This window comes from Chelonoidis abingdonii, chromosome 1 (genome assembly GCF_003597395.2).
Source record: "Chelonoidis abingdonii isolate Lonesome George chromosome 1, CheloAbing_2.0, whole genome shotgun sequence".
NCBI lineage: Eukaryota > Metazoa > Chordata > Testudines > Testudinidae > Chelonoidis > Chelonoidis abingdonii.
In genome coordinates this window covers 56875511-56890808 of record NC_133769.1, presented here as the reverse complement: position 1 = coordinate 56890808, position 15298 = coordinate 56875511, and the positions used below count along the sequence as shown (strand labels likewise).

Below are 15298 nucleotides of genomic sequence, written 5' to 3'. Positions count from 1 at the left end.
CAGTGTACTCCTGTTTCCATAAATGATGTGATAAAATATGTGAATCAACTCAAAGGAAGACTCTTATTTCTGGACTGGAGCACAAATACATAGTCTTTTCCAGTACAGAACTTTCACTGTTTCAAAATGAGCATAAAATTAGGGGGAAAAAAAGCCAAGTACAAAAATGGCATTTTGAGTGCAGCTATGACAAATAAATCCTAAATTATCATAACACATTTACTCAGAGGAAATTTAACCTCAGCACCTACACAGTACAAATATATATTTAGGATCCTGAATACACAGAGGGTTTTTAGCATTCAATTTTGAGCAAAACTCTCCATCACAGCTGATTAATACAGAAACATGTGCTAGAAGACATAAACCTCAGTATATCTGATATTGAGTCACAGAGTCATAGTGTTTAGGGCCACCAGATCATCTAGTCTGACCTGTATAGCACAGACCAGCAACACCACCCAGCACCCAGGACACTAAACCCAACAACCTAAATTAGACCCCAGTGTTACAGCCCATAGGAGACTAGACTGTTATGCACCACAGGCAAAGAACAGGAGGGACTGAAGTGCACCAGTGCCTGAGGCCCTGCAATGGCAGGGATATTGAGATCACAGTGACGTACATGGCCAGATCTTCAGACCTTCTCTGTTCTCTTTGTGCCACAAAGCAGTTCAAAAGGGGATAGAAAGCTCAACTAAGGAGCCAGCTGGGGATTTCCCCATATATATTAGGTTTAAATAGGCCTTTTCTGATGGAAGTAAGAGTCAGGAATCCTTACTTTCCCAAGGAAAAACTGAAAAAAACCCTCTAAAGCTGTGGTATTGGTTCAGATAAGAAAGCAACCTCTCCTCAAGAGATCAACAATTCCAATGGTAGCGGCGCTGTTACAGCGGAAATGAGACAGGAGGACAGGGCAACTGTTATTCACATATTATTTGTATTCCAGTAGTGCCTAGAAGCCCCACCCTTCCACCCCATGGTACATGGAACAATATCAATAGATATACAGCCTTTGTTCAGGAACAACTAGGAAAGAAAGGACAAGACTGGAAAAAAGAGGGTAAGTCTTGGTGAAGGGCCACATGCTGTTTGGCCTGTATGTGAGTGAGCAGTGGTGAGGAGGGCACAAGGAAGCCCACATACCAGAGAAGGAATTTCAGTCCCTGCACTCAAGGGAAGGGAGGAACTGCTAGGTGTCTATTCTGCCAGAGATGTAGGACACCCCAAATGAGCTGCAAGGGGGGGGTGGGACTGGTTCCATGTTGAGGCAGACTGCACCTCAGAAAGGAGAAGCAGGCTCCTGCTGTGCACTAGAGAGATTTGGAGACAGAATGATCACCATGCGCATGGTATACTGCGGCTCTACAGCCCCACGTATTATGGGCTCGGCCTAACTGGCAACATCCACAGTTCTTGGCATTTGCAGCAGCACTCAGGTCTTCGATGACTCAGTAAATAAATAAGGTATGTTGTTATTTGAAGAGTACAGGTTTGATTCAGGGACAAAGGAATGCAATAGATAAATAAATGCTAATTTAACCCCTATCAGGAATTCACCCCTGAAGGAGAGCAGGCCCTGCAAAAACCTTCTCCCTCAAATATGCACCACGCCATGCCAGCATAAAGTTCAGTTTCAGGCTCTAAATGAGACTTGTCAGCAGAGTTCTGCTTAGAGGACAGCAAATTGCCATAGCCCTATGTGTGAGCTGCACAAGGATTGCAGCCAGTTTACCTTGGTACATCTTCTACTATGCATGTTTTCCATCACTAGGGCTTCATGTCCAGAAGTCAGTGGAACTGGGCAACACAACTGGACCACCACAGCAAATAAATAAAAACAAACCAACAGACAGGAGAAAAACAATCTGCCAGCAAATAAATGTAAAGTGAAAGGTGAGTACATGACTCCTATACCAAAAACAGCAAGTCGACAGTCTCTCTTTGTAAGATGCATCTTTTCTTTCCTCTCATGGGGCCTTCTGTGGTGGCACTGACATTAACCAACACTTTCCTTTCTCTGCAAGGTTATTTAAATCATGGCAAACAAGGAAAGACAATCATAGGAAATGGAAGACGAATGGTCCACCCTCCCTACTTGTACTGAACCTAATCCTCAAGTCCCCTCATCAAATGAGATGTAACATTCCTATTGCAGTGTTTGTCCTAGTCAAATCTTAACTTGGGTAAAACAACATTCTGCATATCTATATACCTCCCCTAATTTCAATTACAGTACTCTTCACATGCTACTTTAGACTACTACGCAAAGTGACCAAGATTGATCTCAGTGGTAGCTGTGCTTGTGCATCTAGCAAAGGGACCTGCTGTGTACAGGTATCCTGAAGGATGCAAAGGTCTTGCTACTCCTTAGGAAAGCTTCAAAACTTTATTTCACCCTGACTGATCATCAGGGCAGTCACAGTGATATGGTAGCAGCTGTGGCGAAAGCCACTCCCAGATCAGTTCCTAAGAATCCCCAGAGAGGCTCCTCTCTGGTGCTCTGCAGATCCCTGTCCCTTTCCCTCTCCCACCAAAAGGCTACAAAGACTGTGGCAGTCCTGGGGATTCAGTAATTCCTTGTGTGTTTTGAGTGGGGGCTCAGAGTCATTCAAAGAAGTTTGTGGTAAGGGGAAATAGGGGAAGGTAGAAAGGTAGAAAGGAAAGCTCTGCTGATAACCTGTGCCCATTTGCCTTTGGGGCAACAGTATTTTTCTGCCAATTGACCCTGTCATTCCCACCTTACTGCTCAAAGTCAGACAAGTCCCTTTTCTGGCTGATCTGCAGCTCAGCTGATGAGACTTCACCTAGAGTCAACATCCTGTGCGTCCCACTTAAAATAAGAGGGCAGGGAGCAGAAGAGAGGCAGGGCTGGACAGCTCTATGACTGCGGTTGAGGAGCAACTTAGGGAAATAGGCACGAGTTCCCTCACTACATGCACCCAAAGAATTCCCTGGTTTATACTACTGAATCCTGGTGGGTCGCCTCACCCACAAAGGTCAGAATTTTGAAAAGAGCTTGCTCCCAACATGCACTCAAAGTGATGAGCTTCTCTGAAAATCCGACCAGTTACTATGGTCTCTAAATGGGACTGGAGCACTTTTGAAAATCTGTTCCAAAATGCAGAGATTAGGATTTGGCCCTTAGTCTGTATGCATGTATAAAAGCTATAAAGTACATTAGGTATAAAAAGCTGTAACATGACATTTTGTGACACTTACGTTTCCACTGCCTGAAAAAAGTACCACCCTGTAAGAGGGTGCAGGTTGCCAGGCGAGTAAAGGGATAACTCCAGGTTAGGTATCCCTCTCTTGGCACAAGTGCTTAAGGTAAGGACTACAAAAGAATGGCTACTTAGGAGAAAGAGGGAAGATTATCTTTGCAGGAGTGGGAGGCAAGGCCTGTGCGTGAAAGCTTGTGCTTGAACACCATGTTGGAGAGGTTTCTGGTTTTCTGTCTGACTATGTTGATATACTTTACTTTCTTGGTATAAACACTGAATCTTGAGGAACAGACTTTGGTATCTGCAACTGTTTAATTTTCTGCTCAGTTGTTCCAGCAGTTAATATGCCCCTTGGGCACAGTTTCTCCAGGAGGCATAGGGATATCTGTTCTAATTCAATGAATATTGCTTTAAAACACTTAAGCAGCTTTTAAAAAGAGGATAAAGAAGTACTTTTGAGAACTAGACAAACTCTAAAAGCTTTAATTGAGCTACATTTATCATTAGGCTTATAGTGTCTAATTAATTAGGCAGGTACATAAATAAATAAATAAATAAAGTGTAGAAAGAAAACTAATCCATAGTGTATCAAGAGCATTTTAGTAAATATAAAGTTACAAGACACCCAAGGCATCCTTTTTCCCCAATTCTGATGTGATGAAGAGGCTTATTTCCAACCTCTGAGAAGTTCAGAAATACAATGGTGTGTGACTACACTCTGAAGAGCATCTCTGTAAAATGGCATCATGGAGTTCTGGGTTTGCTGCTGCTCAGTTAACTCACAATAGAATATGAAAGACAAAGTAGTGTTCAGTTCTGTGAAAGAGTGATGCCAACAGAAACCACTTCAGTATCACACAGTGGTATTGGCTTGTGAGTGTGAGCTGGAGTAAAAAAATAACAGTACTTTATTGGTAAAGTAAAAGTAAGATCTGATGGAACGTATTTGTTGAGTAAAATTGTGCCTTTCATGTATACATACATACTTACCTGATCATAAATACACTTTAAGAACTCACACATTTCTTTCCTCACTTTCTTTAAAACTTGTAGTTTCATAGAATAGATCTGAACTGGTAATCTAGCTATCTCAGGTGTGTCCAATTATTTCATAAACATTTCTGTTATTCTCAACCATCTATCTCCTCTCTTCCACACTGGGAAACACACAGCACTAGTGCCAAGGATATCTCAGTCATTTCACAAACAGTGTCACAAGGAATGGAGGAAAGTGAAATTTCCTTAGCCCCTTTAACATTTGATAAACTCAACACTGCTGGAAAATACATTGTGTAAATATTTCTTATCACTTTATTAATCATCCACTTAACTTCTGTTTGCATTTTCATTGCATCCTCATTTTCATGCCCACTAGCCTCTGCTGATCTTCTACTTATACCTTCTCTCCTCCCTCTCTCTCCTGCTATAACAAGTGACCATGACAATTAGAAATAAAGTCTTCAGTTTCATTTTCATGTGAATACAGCACAATATTACGATAGTGCTGCTACGTTATAGCATTGGTCATAACTGACTCATAGGAGTGCCATCTAAGCATCACTCCTTGAAGCTCGATACTACTTCCTGAAGTATCTGGTTTTCATAAGTGGTCTCCCATTCAGCTGCTGGCTACATTGAACTGTGCTTAGTTTAGTGCCCAAGATGACATGGCTGTAGTTTGTTCCAAAATAGTTTTTCAAAACCTGCCAAGTCAAAAGCGAAAATTAAGCGTACTATGTCCACTTAGTTCTTTTATTTAGTCTTTTATATAAAAAGTATGAGATATAAAAAACTCTAATAGATTGGTAAAGTATGACTTAATGCCTGAATCAAATTGCATTTTTCCAATAACATCCCTTAATCATAAGACAGTTCTCAGGATTCTCCCAACAACTTATATTAAATTCATTTCTCTATGACATCATGCATTGCCTCTTGAGCCTTTCACAAAACACAATAATAGAGTTATGTGGGGAAAAAATAATACGATTCCTGATCTTTCTCTAATTATTTTTCACATTTACATTAACAGCTGTGAACAAGCAAACTGCCTTTATTGTCCTTGTTTTCTAGCCAAACTGTCCCTGCTGTATTCACTTAAATATTTATATTGGCTCTTTGATAATCTTAGCTAAAGGGACATAGGGGCCCAATTCCCATTAAAACACAATGGTGTTTGGTCTCCTAACTCACTTAGCCACTGTGGAAAACCCCAGCCACAATTTCTTTCTGAAAATTAGTATTTCTCCTTTTTAATCCTAAACATTGTTATTTTGACATTTTAATATTTATGACAGTTAAAAACATACATAATTATCTGAACAACATGCAACTCCATTTTTGCCATTTTAGTAGGTATTATATGCTCAGAACACATTATCTATGCAAACACACCCACAAATACATACAAATTTTGTAGTTAGTTTGTTATCATACACAAAAGTTAAGTATTGTCTAGCTCATCTAAGAAGCTGGCTCTTGTTACTTTTGTGTCACTTGTGAGAAAAGTGGCCTCATATATTTAACACTTTTCCAACAAATGCAGAACATTTAGCGAGTAACACATTGCCAAAAGACAAACTAATGTACATGTGCTTGTTAAAATTACTGTGTTAGGTTTACATTTATGTTGCTGCAGTTCACACAACAGGATTTACATCTTTCCACTTCACCCTGAAAAAATCACACACCCAGAAGCATGTTCACACATTGCTCTTAGTTCAAGATACTGTTTTTGGCACAGAAGATTTTTAAGACTTCCCTCTCTCCACTCATTTTGGATAGCATTCTTCCCTAATTTTTCACAATCATCATCATACTGCAATAGCTGCTTTATCTCCAGCCGGGAGGCAAGTGAGCACTACCTAAAACTGCTCTGTGATTCAGCATTCAGGTATCCTTTAAGATTCAAGCAAGCAACACCATCCCTTCCCTAGAAGCTGTGTGTGTCTCACCTCTACAATATACCCAATTCAAAAATAATAATAAAACATGGTCTAAACTCTGTCTTCTATATGGGAGTGCAACCAAAAGACAGCTTACAATAGAAAAACAACACTAATGAACAATAATCTTGCCACACAAATCAGAAATATTAATAGTTATTGGGTTAAGAAAATTCATTGTTGGTTGATTAGTTAGTTTCCTACATACTTCTCAAGGGAACTTTTTGCACGTAATCCACACAGCCTGTTCTTTGAGTCGGGGCCCATAAGCATGTGTACGGAGTCTGGCACTATGAGCCTCTGATTCTGATTGGAGCCTACGGATGCTACTGCGACACTGTTAAATAATAATGTAATTTCAGAGGCAAAGTAATTTATCTTAAGAAACATAACACGGAATTTCTGTTAAAAAAAATTTTTTTACACAATACAAATGGCACTAATTAGCTCCTCAACAATTCATATCACATAGCTTTCAGATTTATTAAATTATCTGTCAGGGTCTTTCAGTACCTGTAATTCAGAAAAAATATTTCTATGTAAAAAAATGTGGATACACCTTTACAAGTTATTTTACAAGACTGTAGATTTGCATGTCATTTGAGCCCATTTCCTACAAAACACAGAAGATCAAACACTTAAACATACAAAAATATTTGGAAGTGATACAAACATTTAAAGCATTTCCTGTAGTAGAAAATTTGGTTTAATGAGCAAGAATTGTATAAATTGATTGTACTCTTTATTTCAGAATGATGTTTGCTATACTGTACTTCTAGATTAATTGTATAGAAATTACAAACCTCACAATTTGTATGTTGTGTGCAAATGTAAAGATTCTATATGATTTTTAATCCCATATTTCTTGTCAAGAACATGTAGTTCCAGCAAATTAAGTCACTATAAATAGATCTCTGAGGATGTAAACTGTCAGACAGCATGGAGTATTCTGAAGGACAATACGGACAGATTTGTTTCTGTACTATATGACAGTCATGACTTTTAGCCAAGATTTAAGTTTATTCATCTCAATCATTTACAGGACAGTCTGGGAGTAGATTCTGCTATCTCACATCCCAGATACACTTTTCATGTTACTATTGTTTCCAAATGTAATAGTAACAATAGCACAAAAATAGGAGCAAACGTCAATGAAACTCCATTGTCATTTTCCTGCCAGGACCTCTAATGAAATTGATCACTTTATTTTTATCAATTAAGCTTGGTTACTGTACAGCCCCTCCCCATGATGCAGTCATCTACAGAAGATACAAATTGATCACCAAGATATACTCCTATATAAACTGCAATATGCAAAAAGTATAAAACATTCTCTCACAATAACAGTCATTTAAAAATCATCATATTGGTAGGATAAATTCAGCAATAACCACTTAAGAAACCTGACTCTGCATTCCAGTACAGAGATCTGTGTCAATGTTACCACATAATCCTCCCTCAGCACATTCCAGTTTCTGCAATCAAATTTACAGAAAAAAAATACTCATTTTACCTGAGAAGGTGAGTTCCTTCATGTCCTTTTGTTCATAGTAACTATTCCAAGTTTATATTTTTGAAAATACAATGATGGCTGCACCAATAAAATTCACAGATCCTCTCCTGCGGCAGAAAGCAAATTAAAAAAAAAAAAAAAAAAAAAAGCAGAGAGACTTTTCACTGTGACCTCAGAGCAAAGCACAGCCCTTAGCATCCCTCAGCCAACCTTCTGCAGAAAACAGGTTAGACAAGAGGAAAACTGGCTCTGTACATGGAAGCAATGCTTTCAAATCAAGCATTCTGTGCTGTAAACTCAGGGATTTATATCTTCTTAAATAGGCTGTCCCACTCGATGCTGCCTGTGTGCATGAAAATATGAAGCATTTGACTGCAGTTACTTTATGCAAAAAACTATCCCAGTCATCTTCACCATCTCTGTCACTGAGCTTTGAGACTAAAAAATGAGCACAGAATGCATAATTCATGTATTAAAATCTTCTGGGCACTTCCTGCAGCCACTATTACATCCAATAATGGGATATTGATCAGCTCATCATTAAAACAATTGAGGCTAGGCAACTGGTTTACTGCAACAAACAATATACCAACCAAAATCAGATGCAGACACACACTTTCCACCCCTGCAGCACTCAAGCATAACCCCAACGTACATGGCATGGCATTTACATATTGCAGAGTATGGGCCCTGCATTTCTTCACCCTTCGTAAAATGCTGCATCATCTGTTCTTTTATTCAAAGTGTACATTCTCTGCAGTCATTTGTTTTATACTCTAAATAATATAAGAAGCAAACCACTAAATGTACAGAGCTGCTGTAACACTAAAGCTTTGTTTTACTTTCTATACTACTATAGATGATCCATATGTATCAGAATGTTCATAAAAAGAGCAATCTCTAACTGAAATCCTATGTTACATATATATATTACATGCACGCTATATAAATCTGTACACATGTATCATTTTGTCTAGAATAGCATAGTTCACGTGGTAATTTATTTCTGGCAGTTTGATTAAAACTGCAGTACAGAGCAGCATCCTAATGGTTCCACCCTTATCCAGAGATCAGAACATTGTGAAGTCTTTCCAGCACACTCCCTCTTCTTCCATTCCAGTGACCTTGACAAAAAGCTCCCAGCACAGTCTACTAGCTTGCTTTCTTCCAATCTTATGCAAAAGTAATTGTCATTCAGAATAAAGCCCCTTCCATGCAAGAAACTTACAGGTTTCCAGCATGTCAAAAATAAACATTCTGAAGATTACCAAGAGCCACACCAATGGTTTCTTGGGGTGGGGGAGGGGAAGGGAAAAACAGCTGTAGCAAATCCTTCAGAGGGCTCACTACAGACATTTCACATATCCATAGAAAGCTGAGAACCTCACAGGCCAAATTCTATTCTTGTTTATAGCAGTGTAAATTCCACGCAACTAGGAGTTCAATTCCTTTGGTGTAGATTAGCAGATTTTGGCACAGTTTCTGTAACCCAGACTGACACACAAAGTAATTAGATACAGCTTGTGAGGTATGCCTGGAGGGATTCACATAACTCACTTCAACCAAAGCATAAGCCTGTCCACACACAAAATATGGGCTATGTTTTGCTTTCATTTGACCAGTGTAACCCCATTAACATCAATGGGATTGCACAAATGTAACTGAGAGCAGATCTTGAGTCTATAAGTCTTTCTTGTATGCTCTTTCTACACAGTCATGAGAGCTATGGAGATTCAGATATCAAATTTGTCAACCTTCCCCCCACTTCATTAAGCCAAAAAATACAGCTCAGGATGTTAAGTTATGCATCCTCTTTGATGATGTATATGATAGGCCACTGTCACCTTCAACAGATCTGGAAACCAGGGAGGGAGTTTTACCCAAATGAAATGCAAAATAAGGTCTGCGACCACAGATCTTAGTGCTCATTTATGACCCTTCATATTAAGGCATGCCCTGGGTACCATAAACCATCACTGCAGAAACAAAACCCAATAGCTCAATCTTATACTTCCCATCAAAACCAATATAATTAGATGGGACAGAATGACAGTTTCATCTGAGTCATAACTAGAAGACCTCACATAGTGGTCACCATTAAAATGTCAGGTTTCAGAGTAGCAGCCGTGTTAGTCTGTATCCGCAGAAAGAAAAGGAGTACTTGTGGCACCTTGGAGACTAACAAATTTATTTGAGCATAAGCTTTTGTGGGCTACAGGCCACTTCATCGGATGCATGCAGTGGAAAATACAGTAGGAAGATATATATACACATCCTGTTCACTACAGTGCTAATAAGCAATGGTCACATAACCACCATGACATGAAACCTACTGACATGACATGAAACCTACTGACAGCTATCCTTACCTACATGCCTCCAGCTTTCATCCAGATCACACCACATGATCCATTGTCTACAGCCAAGCACTACGATACAATCGCATTTGCTCCAACCCCTCAAACAGAGACAAACACCTACAAGATCTCTATCAAGCATTCTTACAACTACAATACGCACCTGCTGAAGTGAAAAAACAGATTGACAGAGCAGAAGAGTACCCAGAAGTCACCTACTACAGGACAGACTCAACAAAGAAAGTAACAGAAGGCCACTAGCCATCACCTTCAGCCCCCAACTAAAACCTCTCCAGCACATCATCAAGGATCTACAACCTATCCTGAAGGACAATCCATCACTCTCACAGATGTTGGGAGACAGGCTAGTCCTTATTTACAGACAGCCCTTCAACCTGAAGAAATACTTTACCAGCAACCACACACACAAAAAAACACTAACCCAGGAACCTATCCTTGCAACAAAGCCTGTTGCCACTCTGTCCACATATCTATTTCAGGGACACCATCAAGGACCTTGATCACATCAGCCACACTATCAGAGGCTCATTCACCTGCATATCTACCAATGTGATATATGCTATCATGTGCCAGCAATGCCCCTCTGCCATGATAACATTGCCAAACCAGACAGTCTCTACGCAAATAATAAATGGCACAATCAAGATACTCAGTAAAAAGAAGTTAAACAGATCCAAATTATCTCTAAAAAGGAATTCAAGAAATGCACGGGCTAGCAGAATTTACGCACGTAAAGTTGTTTGTTACCTAGTCTAAAAAGCCTGCTCTGCGTTAGTAAGGTATGTCTTTCCCTCTGGCACTAGCCGAGGAGAAGCACCCGCTCAGCTGACTGATAATAAAAGTTTGGTATCCGTCTTCTCGCCTTCCGTGCCTCCTTGGGGTAATTGAATAGCTCCAGGGGGAAACGAGTCCGTTTGGCTAACATCATCATGTGCCACCAATGTCCCTCTGCCATGTACATTGGCCAAACTGGACAGTCTCTACGTAAAAGAATAAATTGACACAAATAAGACGTCAAGAATTATAACATTCAAAAACCAAATGGAGAACACTTCAATCTCCCTGGTCACTCGATTACAGACCTAAAAGTCGCAATATTACAACAAAAAAACTTCAAAAACAGACTCCAATGAGAGACTGCTGAATTGGAATTAATTTGCAAAACGGACACCCTTAAATCAGGCTTAAATAAAGACTGGGAGTGGATGGGTCATTACACAAAGTAAAATTATTTCCCCATGTTTATCCCCCCCCCCCCCCCCGGTCAGAGTTCCTTGGGGGAGGACCATTAAGCCTCCCCCGGACCTGCTCCGGCTCGACTATTAAGCCCCCCCCCCCCCCCCCCCGCCACAGTTCCTCTCAACTTCTTGTCAACTGCTGCAAATAGACCATTTTCATTACCACTATAAAAAAAATTTTTTTTCCTCCTGCTGGTAATAGCTCACCTTAACTGATCATTCTCGTTAGAGTGTGTATGGCAACACCCATTTTTTCATGTTCTCTGTGTATATATATCTTCCTACTGTATTTTCCACTGCATGCATCCGATGAAGTGGGCTGTAGCCCACGAAAGCTTACGCTCAAATAAATTTGTTAGTCTCTAAGGTGCCACAAGTACTCCTTTTATTAAAATGTCAGTATTTGTTAATGGTCACGACACCATGGATTGACAAAATATCTAAGCAAAGAATAGGAGACATGGTAATTGTTGGAAAATATTGACTTTGATGACTTTTATTATATTTAACCCAACTGTGACTGGGACTCCACGAGGTCTTTAAGTAATTTACGATAAAAGCTTGTAACAGATTTTATCAATAGGTGGGCAGAACTCCACGGCAGACGTTGTTTCAGACAGATTCCTTCCAGAATTCCAACCTTGATCAGTCAGTCAAACAGATAGGAGAATGATTACACTCTCCAGTTCAATGTAGGAAGCACCAAACATTCTACAAAAATAAAATCAGACCAAACAGCAACACCTTGAACTGTGAGTAAATTTCCGTAATAGAAATCTGAGTTGGATTCTGTGACCAGAATGCATCCCGGTATGAGAAAATACCAAGAATAAACCTCTCTCTCTCTTTGTCCAAATACAGTCTTGACAAAATTTCTTCCAAGTGGGACTACAATGGGGCTGTCCGATATTTTATGGAATTCCACTGTCTGTGGAATTTTTATGTGACCCAAGAACCCCCTAATGCCAACTGGCAATGAGGTGCAGATCTTATGAATCTGCTGTATACACTCTGGTTCACTAAATAATGTCCTAGAAGGTATTAAATGAAAGCAAGTCACACTGGTCATAAATATTATTGTGAAATACACATACAGATACTATGTAAGGCGCTACATATAAAAAAATGGTGACTCACCTTTTTGTAACTGTTGTTCTTCGAGATATGTTGTTCATGTCCATTCCAAGCAGGCATGTGCGCGCCGTGTGCATGCCAGATGAAAGATTCTCCCTTACCAGCGTCCGTAGGGTTGGCCCTGGCAGCCCCTGGAGTGGCGCCTCCATGGCGCCTTATATAGGGGCCCTCGACCCCCCACCCCCTCAGTTCCTTCTCGCTAGCAGTCCGACAGAAGGGCAGGAGGGTGGGTATTGGAATGGACATGAACAACACATCTTGAAGAACAACAGTTACAAAAAGGTAACCGTTTTTTCTTTTTTGGGTGAGTGTTCATGTGCATTCCAAGCAGGTGACTCACAAGCCTGAGTTTAGGTGCTGGGGTTGGAGTTCACTGCAGATTGGAGCATCGCCCTGCCGAAGGCTGCATCGTTTCTGGTCTGGTGCGTGATAGTATAATGCAACGTGAATGTGTGGATTGGGGACCATGTGGCAGCCCTGCATATCTCCTGTGTCAGGACCTGAGGCAGCAACGCCGTGGAGGAGGCCTGTGCCCTTGTGGAGTGGGCTGTGACTGATGGGGCAGGCACGTTGGCCTGAATGCAGCATTTGCGGATGCAAGCTGCGATCCATGAGGAGATACGCTGTGAAGAGATGGGGAGCCCCCTTCATCCTGTCAGCCACAGCTACAAAGAGTTGGTTTGATTTCCTGAATGGTTTAGTTCGTTCAATATAGAATGCCAGGGCCCTGCGAATGCGAACGTCCAGAGAATGCAGCCTACATTCTGCATTGGAGGAGCGTGGGTTAGGGTAGAACACAGGGAGAAAAATGTCCTGACCCATGTGGAATTGGAAGACCGCCTGAGGAAGGAACACCCAGGAAACTACAGACTAGTTAGTTTAACTTCTGTGCCAGGGAAGATAATGGAACAAGTAATTAAAGAAATCATCTGCAAACACTTGGAAGGTGGTAAGGTGATAGGGAATAGCCAGCATGGATTTGTAAACAACAAATCATGTCAAACAAATCTGATAGCTTTCTTTGATAGGATAACGAGTCTTGTGGATTCGGGAGAAGTGGTGGATGTGGTATACCTAGACTTTAGTAAGGCATTTGATATGGTCCCGCATGATATTCTTATCAATAAACTAGACAAATACAACTTAGATAGGGCTACTATAAGGTGAGTGTATAACTGGCTGGATAACCCTACTCAGAGAGTAGTTATTAATTGTTTCCAATCCTGCTGGAAAGGTATAACTAGTGGGGTTCCGCAGGCGTCTGTTTTAGATTGCCTAGGAAGGTTGTGGAATCTCCATCTCTGGAGATATTTAAGAGTAGGTTAGATAAATGTCTAACAGGATGGTCTAGACAGTATTTGGTCCTGCCATGAGGGCAGGGGACTGGACTCGGTGACCTCTCGAGGTCCCTTCCAGTCCTAGAATCTATGAAACTGCCATGCACTTTGTGAAGACTGTTGGGGCCGTTGACAGACCGAAAGGCAGTACTGTGAACTGGAGAAGGGTGTTGCCCAATATGAACCTGAGATAACGTCTGTGTTGAGGGATTATTGTGATATGAAACTACGCATCCTTCAAGTCGAAGGTGGCATACCAGTCTCCTGGATCCATGGAGGGGATGATGGAGGACAAGGAGACCATACGGAACTTGAGTTTCTTTACAAATTTGTTCAGATGCCGCAAGTCCAGAATGGGTCTGAGGCCCCCTTTCACCTTCAGTATTAGGAAATACCGTGAGTAAAAACCCCTGCCCCTGAGGAACTTCCTCCACTGCCTCTACTACGAGGAGGGACTGCACTTCCTGAATTAGAAGTTGCTCGTGAGAAGGGTCCCTGAAGAGGGACGGGGAGGGGGGCTGGTGGGGCGGGAGGGAGGAGAATTGGATAGAATATTCCCTCTCTACCGTGCGGAGCACCCAACTGTCCAATGTGATTTGAGACCAGGCACAATAGAAGGGGGACAGACGTGACAAAAAGATAGGATTGGTAGGATCCAGAGTCCTGACTTGTGGTTCGTCCTCAACCACACCATCAAATTTGGGGTCTAGGTCCCAATGGAGGCCACGGCTGGCCGGACAACTGGCCGGAGGGCTGTTGTTGCCTCCTTCTGCCATTTCTGCTTCGCCTACGGAAGGACTCCGGGTGGTTCTGGGGCTGGTACAGCCGCAGAGCCGGCTGTGGCCTGAATTCCTTGTGTTGGATGGCTGGGGTGTGCAGGCCTAGCAAGCGTAAGCTAGCCCTTGAGTCCTTTAGGCTATGGAGCGTCTTGTCCGTCTTCTCAGAGAAGAGCATGGGCCCCTCGAAAGGGAGGTCCTGGATGGTCTGCTGGACCCCATGTGGAAGGCTTAAGGCCTGAGACCTGAAGCCAGGCTCCACCGCATGACCAGCCCAGTTGCCAGCATGTGAGAGGCTGCATCCGCTACATCCAGGGCTGCTTGAAGGGATGCCCGGGAAATTAGGTTCCCCTCCTCTACCAGAGCAGAAAATCATGTTTGCGATTCCTGGAGAAGGAGTTCAGCGAACTTGGACAAGGCCGAGCACGTGTTATGGCCATACCGGCTCACTATAGCCTGTTGGTTGGCTATACATAGTTGCAGATCCCCCGTTGTGTACATCTTTCTACCAAAGAGGTCCAAATTCTTGGCCTCCCTGTTCTTCGGTGTAGACTCTAGGAACCCCTGATGCTCCCTTTGGTTGGCCGCATCCACAACCACAGAGTCCGGGGGAGGGTGGGTATACAGGTGCTCATGGCTTTGGCGTGCAAACACCTGGGTACAAAGTAGCGCCTCTTGTCTTTTTGGTCGTACAGGCCAATGAAGCTGGCGTCTGCTACAAGGTGTTGGACATATCAGCTATCATTTTGATCA

General features: G+C 41.8%; 1 protein-coding gene across 6 annotated transcripts in view; it reads right to left on the bottom strand.

The window, feature by feature from the left end:
* CNTN1 (contactin 1) overlaps positions 1-15298 on the bottom strand; it is a 507922-nt gene that overhangs the window by 275346 nt on the left and 217278 nt on the right. Inside the window, exon 1 of one of the 6 annotated variants that reach the window (XM_075065753.1) lies at positions 7683-8262. The exons of the other annotated variants lie outside the window; for them this stretch is intronic. The gene's annotated coding sequence lies outside the window, so the exon portion shown is untranslated. Of the gene's footprint in view, positions 1-7682; positions 8263-15298 lie in introns of those variants that run through there. 6 annotated transcript variants of the gene reach the window in all.